Source organism: Primulina huaijiensis, chromosome 1 (genome assembly GCF_012295235.1).
Source record: "Primulina huaijiensis isolate GDHJ02 chromosome 1, ASM1229523v2, whole genome shotgun sequence".
Lineage (NCBI taxonomy): Eukaryota > Viridiplantae > Streptophyta > Magnoliopsida > Lamiales > Gesneriaceae > Primulina > Primulina huaijiensis.
Genome location: NC_133306.1, coordinates 23,023,022 through 23,034,073, shown reverse-complemented (window position 1 = coordinate 23,034,073; position 11,052 = coordinate 23,023,022).

Below are 11,052 nucleotides of genomic sequence, written 5' to 3'. Positions count from 1 at the left end.
CTTGAGATTAAGGCGTTGATATGGCTCATACTCGAAGAACTAACCAAGAAAATTCCCGGGCTCATGGGGATAATGCGCGTACTTCGGGGCAAGGTGAGGGTGTTCCTCCCACGGGACCCAATCTTATTACCATGACCCCGGAGGAGTTGGCAAGAATAATCTCCGAAGCGGTGGAGAAGGCTGTGGCCAGGAGAGAAACTTCTCGTCAAGTTACACCACCCGGAGATGTGCAAATCAATGAGCAGGAGCAAGAGCAAGAATTGAGGGAGGAGGAAGTGAGAGGAGAGGATGAGGAGTCTAGTGCTGGATCCAAATCACCTACCGTGGCTGAGGAGTTGTTGGAGTTAAGGCAGAAAATGAAAGTTCTGGAAGGGCAGTTGGAGAGTCGTAGCATTTCTCGAGCTACTGCTAAGGGTTGCCCATTTACCGATATCATTGTCCGGGAACCTCTTCCCGGGAACTTCAAATCCGCCAAAGTAAAAGATTACGATGGCAATGCGGATCCTGAGGAGCACCTAGCCAGGTTTGAAAACATGGCCATGTTACACTGTTACACAGATCGAATCAAGTGTAAAGTGTTCCTCACCACTTTGGTGGATTCAGCTCAAAGGTGGTTTGAGGGACTGTCCCCTCAGAGTATTAATTCATTTAAAGACTTCCAGAAGGTGTTCCTACACCACTTCAGTAGCAGCAAGAAATACAAGAAGACCGCTTTTAGTCTTTTTGAAGTCAAACAGAACCTGGATGAAAGTTTGAGGGCTTATATTAAAAGATTTAATAGAGTGGCTTTGGATGTACCTACTTGCGCTACTGAAACAAAAACTACGGCATTCACACAAGGCTTGAGGGAGGGTGAATTTTTCAAGTCGTTGACCAAAAAAGTGCCCGGGGATTTCGAAGACTTATTATCCCGGGCAGAAAAATACATCAACATGGAGGAAGCCCAGAAGCAGAAGAGGGAAGCTGTAAGAAAAGAAAGAGGAGACCGGGTAGCTAGGCCCGAGGAGAAAGGGCAGAGAAGGAATAATCCAGGACACTTTTCTCACCACGTGCCTCTTAAGATTACCCGGGACAGAGAGGTTCAGGAATGCAGTAGGGATCTGGCCCCGGACAATCAATTATCCCGACCTGAGAAAAGAGGATTTTGTACTCTCCATAAGGTGTGTTATCACAACACCGAAGATTGCAAAACATTGAGGGGAAACTATTCCTTCCATTCCGCCCCAGAGCAAAGTCAAGCTCATAAGAGGCCGAGATTGCCATGGACACCTTCACAGTCAGGGCCCAACGCTGGGGAGGAAGTATGAGGAATGTACCGAGGGGAGAGCCCGATCTTGAGACGAAAAAGAAGTCACCCCCTGCTACAGGNAATCAATTATCCCGACCTGAGAAAAGAGGATTTTGTACTCTCCATAAGGTGTGTTATCACAACACCGAAGATTGCAAAACATTGAGGGGAAACTATTCCTTCCATTCCGCCCCAGAGCAAAGTCAAGCTCATAAGAGGCCGAGATTGCCATGGACACCTTCACAGTCAGGGCCCAACGCTGGGGAGGAAGTATGAGGAATGTACCGAGGGGAGAGCCCGATCTTGAGACGAAAAAGAAGTCACCCCCTGCTACAGGATTGATAAAAATGATATCAAGAGGCTCTACTGATGGAGACTCCAACCGGGCGAGGAAGTCGAGGAGTAGGAGGGAATGTATGGAGGTAGATGGAATGAGAAGGAGTGAAGCGGTCATCAGTTTTGGCCCAGAGCATTTGAAGGGAGTGAACTTACCCCACAATGATGCCCTGGTTATCCAAGCCCGAGTGGCCAATTATGACATTCTGAGAGTCTTTGTTGACTCGGGAAGCTCTGTGAATGTAATTTTTAAAGATGCTTTTGTGCAGATGGATTTGCAGGGCTACCATTTGGAAACCGTGGAAACTGCCCTCTTTGGTTTTGCTGGCCATGTGGTCTACCCGGAAGGGGAAATCGTCCTTCCATTAACCCTGGGTTCCCAGGATCTCAAGAAGACGGTGATGACTACTTTTACTGTGGTAGACTCCCCTTCATCATATAATATAATTTTGGGGAGGCCCGCTATGAATGAATTAAAAGCCGTAGCATCTACCTATCACCAAAAGATTAAGTTCCCGGTTGGTAGTAGAGTGGGTGAAGTCCGGGGAGACCAACCTTCCTCCCGGAAATGTTATGTAGAAGCTGTCCGGGTAGATCAGAGCAAAGCAAAGAAGGCTGGGAAGAAGGCCCGAACTGATGAAGTATGTGGAGGAGCAGTTGAGAAGGGAGAAGTGCATTTTGTGGCAGAAGAGGAGCAGGAAGTTGTGGAGATTGGACCAGGACAGCAGATCCGGGTGGCCCGAGATCTTAACATATCCACCCGGGTCAGTCTACTTAACTGTTTAAAGGATAATATTCACGTTTTTGCATGGTCCCAGCAGGAATTGACGGGAATCTCTCCCTTGATATCTGAGCACCAACTAAATATCCTCCCGGGATCTCACCCGATAAAACAGAAAAAGAGACACTTTGGCCCCGAAAAGGACAAAGTTATTGATGAACAAGTAAAAGAGCTCTTGAAAGCCGGTCACATTCGGGAAATTCAATTCCCCACTTGGCTCTCGAATGTGGTATTAGTACCTAAATCAGCAGGGAAGTGGCGCATGTGTGTGGATTTTCGCGATCTCAATAAGGCGTGTCCCAAGGATCATTATCCTCTGCCCCGTATTGATCAATTGGTGGATTCCACATCGGGCTTCGAATTACTGAGTTTCATGGACGCATACCAGGGGTACCATCAAATCCCCCTGGCCAAGAGTGATCAAGATAAAGCTAGCTTCATCACCTCGGGAGGTACATTTTGTTATATTGTAATGCCTTTCGGGTTAAAGAATGCAGGAGCTACGTACCAGCGTTTGATGAACAAAGTCTTCGAGAAGCAACTGGGGCGAAACGTGGAAGTCTATGTGGATGATATCCTGGGGAAGACCCGGCAGGTGGCCAGCTTTATTGAGGATCTAGAAGAAACCTTTGCCACTCTCGTACATTACGGAATCAAGCTTAACCCGGCCAAGTGCATCTTTGGCGTAAAGAGTGGAAAATTCTTGGGATTCATAGTGACAGATCGGGGAATTGAGGTAAATCAGGAGAAAGTCAAATCCGTGCTGTGCATGCCATCTCCTCGATCTGTCAAAGACGTACAAAAGCTGACCGGGAGGATTGCTTCCCTCTCTCGATTTATTTCCCGATCAGCGCACAGGAGTTATCCTTTCTTTCAGGTATTAAGGAAGGCACGACAATTCGGATGGGATGATAAATGTGAACAGGCCTTCCAGGACTTGAAGATCCATCTTGCAGAGCTCCCTGTGTTAGTAAAACCAGAGCCCGGGGAAAAATTATTTGTTTATCTATCCACCACAGAGTATGCTGTCAGCTCAGTACTAATAAAAGAAGAAGGCTCCGATCAAAGGCCTGTTTATTATGTCAGCCATGCTCTGAGAGGACCCGAACTCCGGTACAGTGAAGTGGAAAAGATTGCTCTGGCCTTGATCATGACTGCCCGGAAGCTAAGGCCTTACTTTCTGTCACATCAAATAATTGTCTTGACTAATAGTCCTATAGGCAGGATCATGACTCATTCGGAAGTATCAGGGCGAATGATCAAATGGGCAGTGGAGTTAGGAGAGTATGATATCGAATACAAACCCCGGGTGGCCATTAAAGCGCAAGCCCTATCAGACTTTTTGTCCGAGATGGTACAACCTGCTGAAGATGAAGTATGGAGGGTGTTTGTGGATGGGGCGTCTAACCTTGCAGGGTGCGGAATAGGTGTTGTAGTAATATCTCCTCCAGGAGAGAAGATTAAGTTGGCTTCAAGGATTGACTCCCGGGGTACTAATAACGAAGCCGAGTATGAAGCTGTCCTTGCGGGAATCCGAGCTGCTAAAGAGATTCGAGCTTCCCGTCTTATTGTATATTCTGATTCACAATTAATCACTCAGCAGATAAAGGGTGCTTATGAAGCTAAAGATGACAGGATGCTCATCTGAAGGAGAAGTGGATTATGTCCTCCGAGAAATACATGAGGGATGTTGTGCTGAGCATCTCGGAGGGATGGCTTTGGCCCGGAAGACAATGCTTGCCGGATTCTGGTGGTCAACTCTTAGCCAGAATTCTGCTCAATGGGGCCTGGATATTGTTGGTCCTTTCCCAACTGCCAGGGCTCAAAAGAAGTTCTTACTGGTGGCTGTGGATTACTTTTCCAAATGGGTGGAAGCCGAGCCATTGGCTAGAATTACTGAGCAGGAAGTATTGAAATTTTTGTGGAAGAACATTGTGTGCCGGTTCGGATTACCCAGAAGACTAATCTTAGATAACGGGAGACAATTTCAGGGCAAAGGAATTACATCTTGGTGTCATGAAATGAAAATCACTCAGTCTTTTACTTCTGTTGCCTACCCTCAAGCTAATGGTCAAACAGAAGTTATTAACAGAATTATTATACAAGCATTGAAGACCAGGCTACAAGGCAAGGGAAAAGATTGGGTGGAAGAATTACCCAGTGTTCTCTGGGCGTACAGAACTACTCCCCGAGCACCTTCTCAAGAAACTCCTTTCAACCTGGTATATGGTTCTGAAGCAATCCTTCCTGTCGAAATTGGGCAAACATCTCCCCGGGTAGAATCTTATCCAGGCGACAATGATCAAAGTCGGGCCATGGAATTGGATTTGGTAGAAGAAAGAAGAGACCGAGCAATAATTCGAATGGAAGCATACCGAGGTCGAATCATGAAATCGTACAATAAAAAGGTCCGAGCTCGAGATTTTCAAATAGGGGATTTAGTCATGAAAAAAGTTAATCCTGCCGGGGATGTTGGGAAACTAGAAGCTCGGTGGGAAGGACCTTATAAAATTATCCGGAGGGTTAGCTCGGGATCTTTTTATTTAGAAGACACGCAGGGATGCTCTCTCAAAAGGCCTTGGAATGTATTTAATTTAAAGCAGTACTATTCCTAACAGATGTAATTGATTGGTTGAAGATATAGTGAAAGATCTGTTTTTCTCAAAGAGAAGCATTATATTATTTGTTGCATCTTAGACTCGGGAAGAACTAATTTAAAAGCCCAGGGCACTACACCCTGGCTCGGGGGACCACACCTCGACCATTCCCAAGTCCCGGGAAATGATCCCCGGCCCAAGGCTCCGCACCTTGGCTCTTAAAAGCCCAGGGCACTACACACTGGCTCGGGGAACCACACCTCGACCATTCCCAAGTCCCGGGACATGATCCCAGGCCCAAGGCTCCGCACCTTGGTTCTTAAAATCCCAGGGCACTACACCCTGGCTCGGGGAACCGCACCTCGTCCTTTCCCAAGTCCCGGGACATGATCCCCGGCCCAAGGCTCAGCACCTTGGTTCTTAAAAGCCCAGGGCACTACACCCTAGCTCGGGGAACCACACCTCGACCATTCCCAATTCCGGGGCCATGATCCCCTGCGCAAGGCTCCGCACCTTGGTTCTTAAAAGCCCATGGCACTACACCCTGGCTCGGGGAACCACACCTCGACCATTCCTAAGTCCCGGGACATGATCCCCGGCCCAAGGCTCCGCACCTTGGTTCTTAAAATCCCAGGGCACTACACCCTGGCTCGGGGAACCGCACCTCGTCCTTTCCCAAGTCCCGGGACATGATCCCCGGCCCAAGGCTCAGCACCTTGGTTCTTAAAAGCCCAGGGCACAACACCCTGGCTCGGGGAACCACACCTCGACCCTGCGCAAGGCCCGGGACATGATCCCCGGCCCAAGGCTCCACACCTTGGATCTTATAAGCCCAGGGCACTACACCCTAGCTCGGGGAACCACACCTCGACCATTCCCAAGTCCCGGGAAATGATCCCCGGCCCAAGGCTCCGCACCTTGGTTCCTAAAAGCCCAGGGCACTACACCCTGGCTCGGGGAACCACACCTCGGCCATTCCCAAGTCCCGGGACATGATCCCCGGTCCAAGGCTCCGCACCTTGGTTCTTAAAAGCCCATGGCACTACACCCTGGCTCGGGGAACCACACCTCGACCCTGCGCAAGGCCCGGGACATGATCCCCGGCCCAAGGCTCCGCACATTGGTTCTTAAAAGCCCAGGGCACTACACACTGGCTCGGGGAACCACACCTCGACCATTCCTAAGTCCCGGGACATGATCCCCGGCCCAAGGCTCAGCACCTTGGTTCTTAAAAGCCCAGGGCACAACACCCTGGCTCGGGGAACCACACCTCGATCATTCCCAAGTCCCGGGACATGATCCCCGGTCCAAGGCTCCGCACCTTGGTTCTTAAAAGCCCATGGCACTACACCCTGGCTCGGGGAACCACACCCCGGCCATTCCCAAGTCCCGGGACATGATCCCCGGTCCAAGGCTCCGCACCTTGGTTCTTAAAAGCCCATGGCACTACACCCTGGCTCGGGGAACCACACCCCGGCCATTCCCAAGTCCCGGGACATGATCCCCGGCCCAAGGCTCCACACCTTGGATCTTATAAGCCCAGGGCACTACACCCTAGCTCGGGGAACCACACCTCGACCATTCCCAATTCCGGGGCCATGATCCCCTGCGCAAGGCTCCGCACCTTGGTTCTTAAAAGCCCAGGACACTACACCCTGGCTCGGGGAACCACACCTCGATCATTCCCAAGTCCCGGGACATGATCCCCGGTCCAAGGCTCCGCACCTTGGTTCTTAAAAGCCCAGGACGCTACACCCTAGCTTGGGTTTCCAAACCTCGACATTCTTTAATCCCGGAATATGCCCTCCGATCCAAGATTCATATTTCACGTTTATTCAAGCCTATGTCTTGACTTAAAAAGACCTATGATCCTTGCATATATTAAGAGCATGAGTCGTTGTTCGGAGGGATGATCCTTTGTACAGGATACTTATTAAAACTCCCGGTTAATTCATAACACTTAAAAAAAAAAAATCAACCGTTGTATATAGAAAGAGTTGTAATTTATGCCTGAAGGCTGAAGGAAAATTGAAAATAATTACAATCCTGTTCAATCTACGTCTACTGGAGTGAATTGCTCTCCGGCCTCTTCAGGATCCTTATCTGCCTCCTTGGCAGCAGCATCGTCCATGGGAAGGGAATCGATGGCCTTATCTATATCCGGGAAGCCCTCCTTATTTGATGGGATTAGGCCTTCTTCCTCAAACTGCTCATGGCATTTCTGAAAGCCGACTTTGAAGTAGTGGTAAGACTTGTCTTCAACAGCCGCTTGAAATTCCGAAGAGTGAAGGAAGACGGTTCGCCATTCCTCTTGAGTCAGTTGCAGGAGCCTAAGCCTATCATCTGCAGCAACGGCCCGATGCTGCTGTATGTTGGCTTCATCCTCAAGGTGGCCAACTCGGGACTCAAGGAGGGCAATCCGCCTCCCAAGCTCCTTTTCCCGGGCTACACTTTCATCCCGTGCAATCTGGGCAGAGGCCAATTGTTGATCTAGGGAAGCTTGGAGACCGACCGTTTTATCCTCGTAAATTTTTCGAGCCCGAGCAAGCTCCCCTTGAAGTTGATCATTGATTTCTTGAGCAGTCCGGGCTTGCTGCCCCTTTTTCGTGTCCACTACGGCCACCTCCTCAAACGCCGAGATAATCATATGAGCCGCCTATAAAAGAGAAGTTAAAAAAAAACAAAAAAACAAAAAAACAAAAAAGAGAAAAAAGAGAAGAGGGAGGGCAGCAAACGAGCAACTAAGAAAGAAAAAGAAGGGATAAAACTTACAGATATGAGCCGGTTTGATCCCTCCAAAAATCTAACACTGGCGGGACTGCTCTTCAAAAGTGCCTCCTCAGCAGGATTGAGTATCTGCTTAAGGCGCATGACGCCAGTAGAAGTGGCCCCCTCAAAAAAGATATTGGCCTGAGGAGGCTGATCAGATGGAGGAAGCTCCTAACCGGGTGCTTCAGCGGAAGGAGGACGGAGGGGAGGGCATTGGGCCGATCGGGAGGTTCCTTGGCCATCCTCAGGGAGATCTTCGAGAACAACTAGCTCGGGGTCCGCAGCAGCTTTTCGTTTCCTCTGACTGAGAGGAATGAAATCTTCAGCCTCCTCCGAAGTCTCAGTCATTACCCGGGAAGTGCTACCCTGGACAGCTTCAGTTCTCTGGACTGCCTCCTCCGCAGCCCGCTGCTTTTCTTTTTCCACAGCTGCTCGGCGAGCTGCTATTTCTTTTTCTCGGGCCGCCTTCTCGGCTGCCCGCTTCTTGGCAAAGGCCGCCTGCATCTTGGGATTATCTATATAAAGAGGAATAGGGTGGTGAGAAATTAAATAAATATAAATAAAGAACAAGAGATAAGAGAAGGGAAGAGAGATGCATTACCAGGTTGAGAACCCGAGCCCGCAACTTCGTCGATTACTCGGTCCAGAGGGTCCTCGGCCCGGGCGCTCAACCCGTACGCTATCAGGTTCTCAGTGGAGATAAGGGGAGTGGAGGGATATTTTTTACCCTCTACTAATTGCTGGCTTATCAGGTATGGTTCTTCATACTTATAAGCCCTGGGAAGGGTAGGTTGTGGGGGTAGGGAAAGCAGAAAACCAGTTTGGCAAGAGAGAGGGGTCGGAAGTTGAAGAAAGAAATATCTTCCTTTCCATCCTTTCTGGGAAGAAGGGATGTCATCAAGGAAACGGGAATTGAACCGGGCCGTCAAGGAAAAAGCGTTATCCCCAAATCGGCAAGTGAAGTAATAGTGAAGGATAAGGGGAGTGATCAGAAGATTGTTCATTTTGAAAAGGACATAGGTCGAGGCCATAATTCTGAAAGAATTAGGATGGAGTTGGTTGATAGGTACACCAAAAAACATAGCAACCTCGATATAAAAAGAAGGGAGGGGGAATCGGAGACCATTTCTAACTTGATCCCGAAAAAAAGTAGTATAGCCGGGTGGAGGATGATCTGCCCGATCAGAAGGACCGGGGATTAGAATGGGAAAAGTGGAGGGGATAGAGCCCAGAGCCCGGAGATCTTCTTCGGCCCCCGAGCGTAGAGTGCTACTCATGGAGGAGAACCAGGGAACTCCTGGGGTCTCGGAAGAAAGAGGGCTCAAGACCCGGGCTTTACCCTTACCCTTGCTCTTTGCAAGAGCTCGGGCATGGCTCGAAGAGGAGGGTTTGGAAGAGACTAGTGTCGTTTGGTAAATTGAGGGTTTCTTAGGAGGCCGAGTAATAGAGCGGCGAGGCGGAGAAGGAGAGGAATCAGAGCGCAGCGCGGTGGACTCATAACTAGGCGAGCCTCGCGCATTGGCTCCTGAAGTCGAAGAAGTAGATGCAGACATAATTTGAAGGACAAACTTACGAGTTTTTTTTTGAAGAAGACGGTGGAGGATCGTCGGAGCGCAGGGTTTTGTGCGCGGAGGAACTTCAAGGGAAAAATTCGCAAGGGCTTCGCCGAGATTTCAAATTTGTGAGTGTTTTTTCCGAAAATAGGAGGCCTAATATATATAGGCTGTGGGAACGGATCTCGGCCGTCGATCCAAACACACTTGGACGATCAGAATGCACCCCGAAAAGTGTGCCGGTGTACGAAAGGACACACGCAATTATTAAAATGTCAGACTTATCGGTTCCTTGTAAGGCGAAACGTTCCTGACCGTTGGAATGAAAGGGCACACGTCATTTTGACACCTCATCAACAACCCGGGAGATTTAAGAAACCTACGCCTCATGTTAACCCCGGGAGATATCAAGCCCCGGAATCTTATTATCATCCCGGGAGATTTGAGGCCCCGGTACTCTAGTTAAAATCCAACATTTTATTTTGAACCCGGGTGGTGTGAGAACCCGGCATTTCATTTTAAAGCCCAGAATTCATTGGAAGAAGAAGAAAAAGAATTACATCTACTAAAATTTTATTGAGGAAATAATCTGTGCCACGTTACAGCAGCTAGTTCAGAATCTACAGAATCCTGCCACTCAACTATCCAATTATTCAGTTCATGGATTCTTAAACTAGTGAAGGATTCGGCAGAGGAAATCTTCTTTAGCTGATGCCACTCCTTCCATAGCATTGCATGCAAGAGAACTTGGTCAGTTGCTAGCTCTGTAACGTGGTTGACATCAAATTGTTGTTTGTATCTTCTCGCTACTGCCCTCTGGGAACGAGTAAGTGCCAAACCATGTTGAAAGGAATTCTGGAGATCTTGAATCTTGAACCATGAAGACATAACCTTCACCGAGATATATTCTTCAATAGTTTTCTTCAAGTCTTCCAGATAAGGAAGCATCTCATCTGTGACAATGGCATGCGTACTGCTACAAGCGGTAGACTCACTCGAACTCGGCATATTGGATTATTGTTCTTATTTCACTTTCATCTTCTTATTTATAGACAGGTGGTATTTAATGTTGAAGAAGGTGGACAGCCGTGTGCTAGCTTAAACGTTTTTTATTTATGAAGAAAGACGGGGCTACATGTATCAATGTATCGGAATTAACAAATTCTTGGAACATGGAATGATATGAATGCGAAGCGTGTGTCATAATGACGTCTCTTGGAATACTCGAGATGAGTAACCGACAGAGCACCGTACTCAGAGCCCGGGAGGCTAGAGTCCCGGGCATTTCAAGGAAAGCCCGGGAGATTTTAAGGTTTAGCATTGTGATTTTATCAATTAACCTTGTTCCACTTGCGGTATATATGCATCAACCGATAAACTTAAGGGATTACAGCAAAATAACGACAGAGACAGGCTTGAATTAGTATTTTATTCAACCATAGACATTAGCACGTACTACATCATCGTATTCTTCCTCTACAGCAATTATCCATATTTTCACTCAAGCAGCTGAAGGTCCGGTGGAAGTCTTCAGGAAGCTGTCTGAATCGGCAATACGCTTAAGGATCTTTATTTCTTTCCGAAGCATTAATTGGTAGATACGACCATCTGTAAAGACGTCTACCCACTCAGCTATATGCAAGTGCTCTCGCACTCTCCTCAGTTTAGCAACCAGGCTAGGAGTGATAGCTTCTCCAGAATCATAAAGAAGTTTCAGCCCCTGAAGCT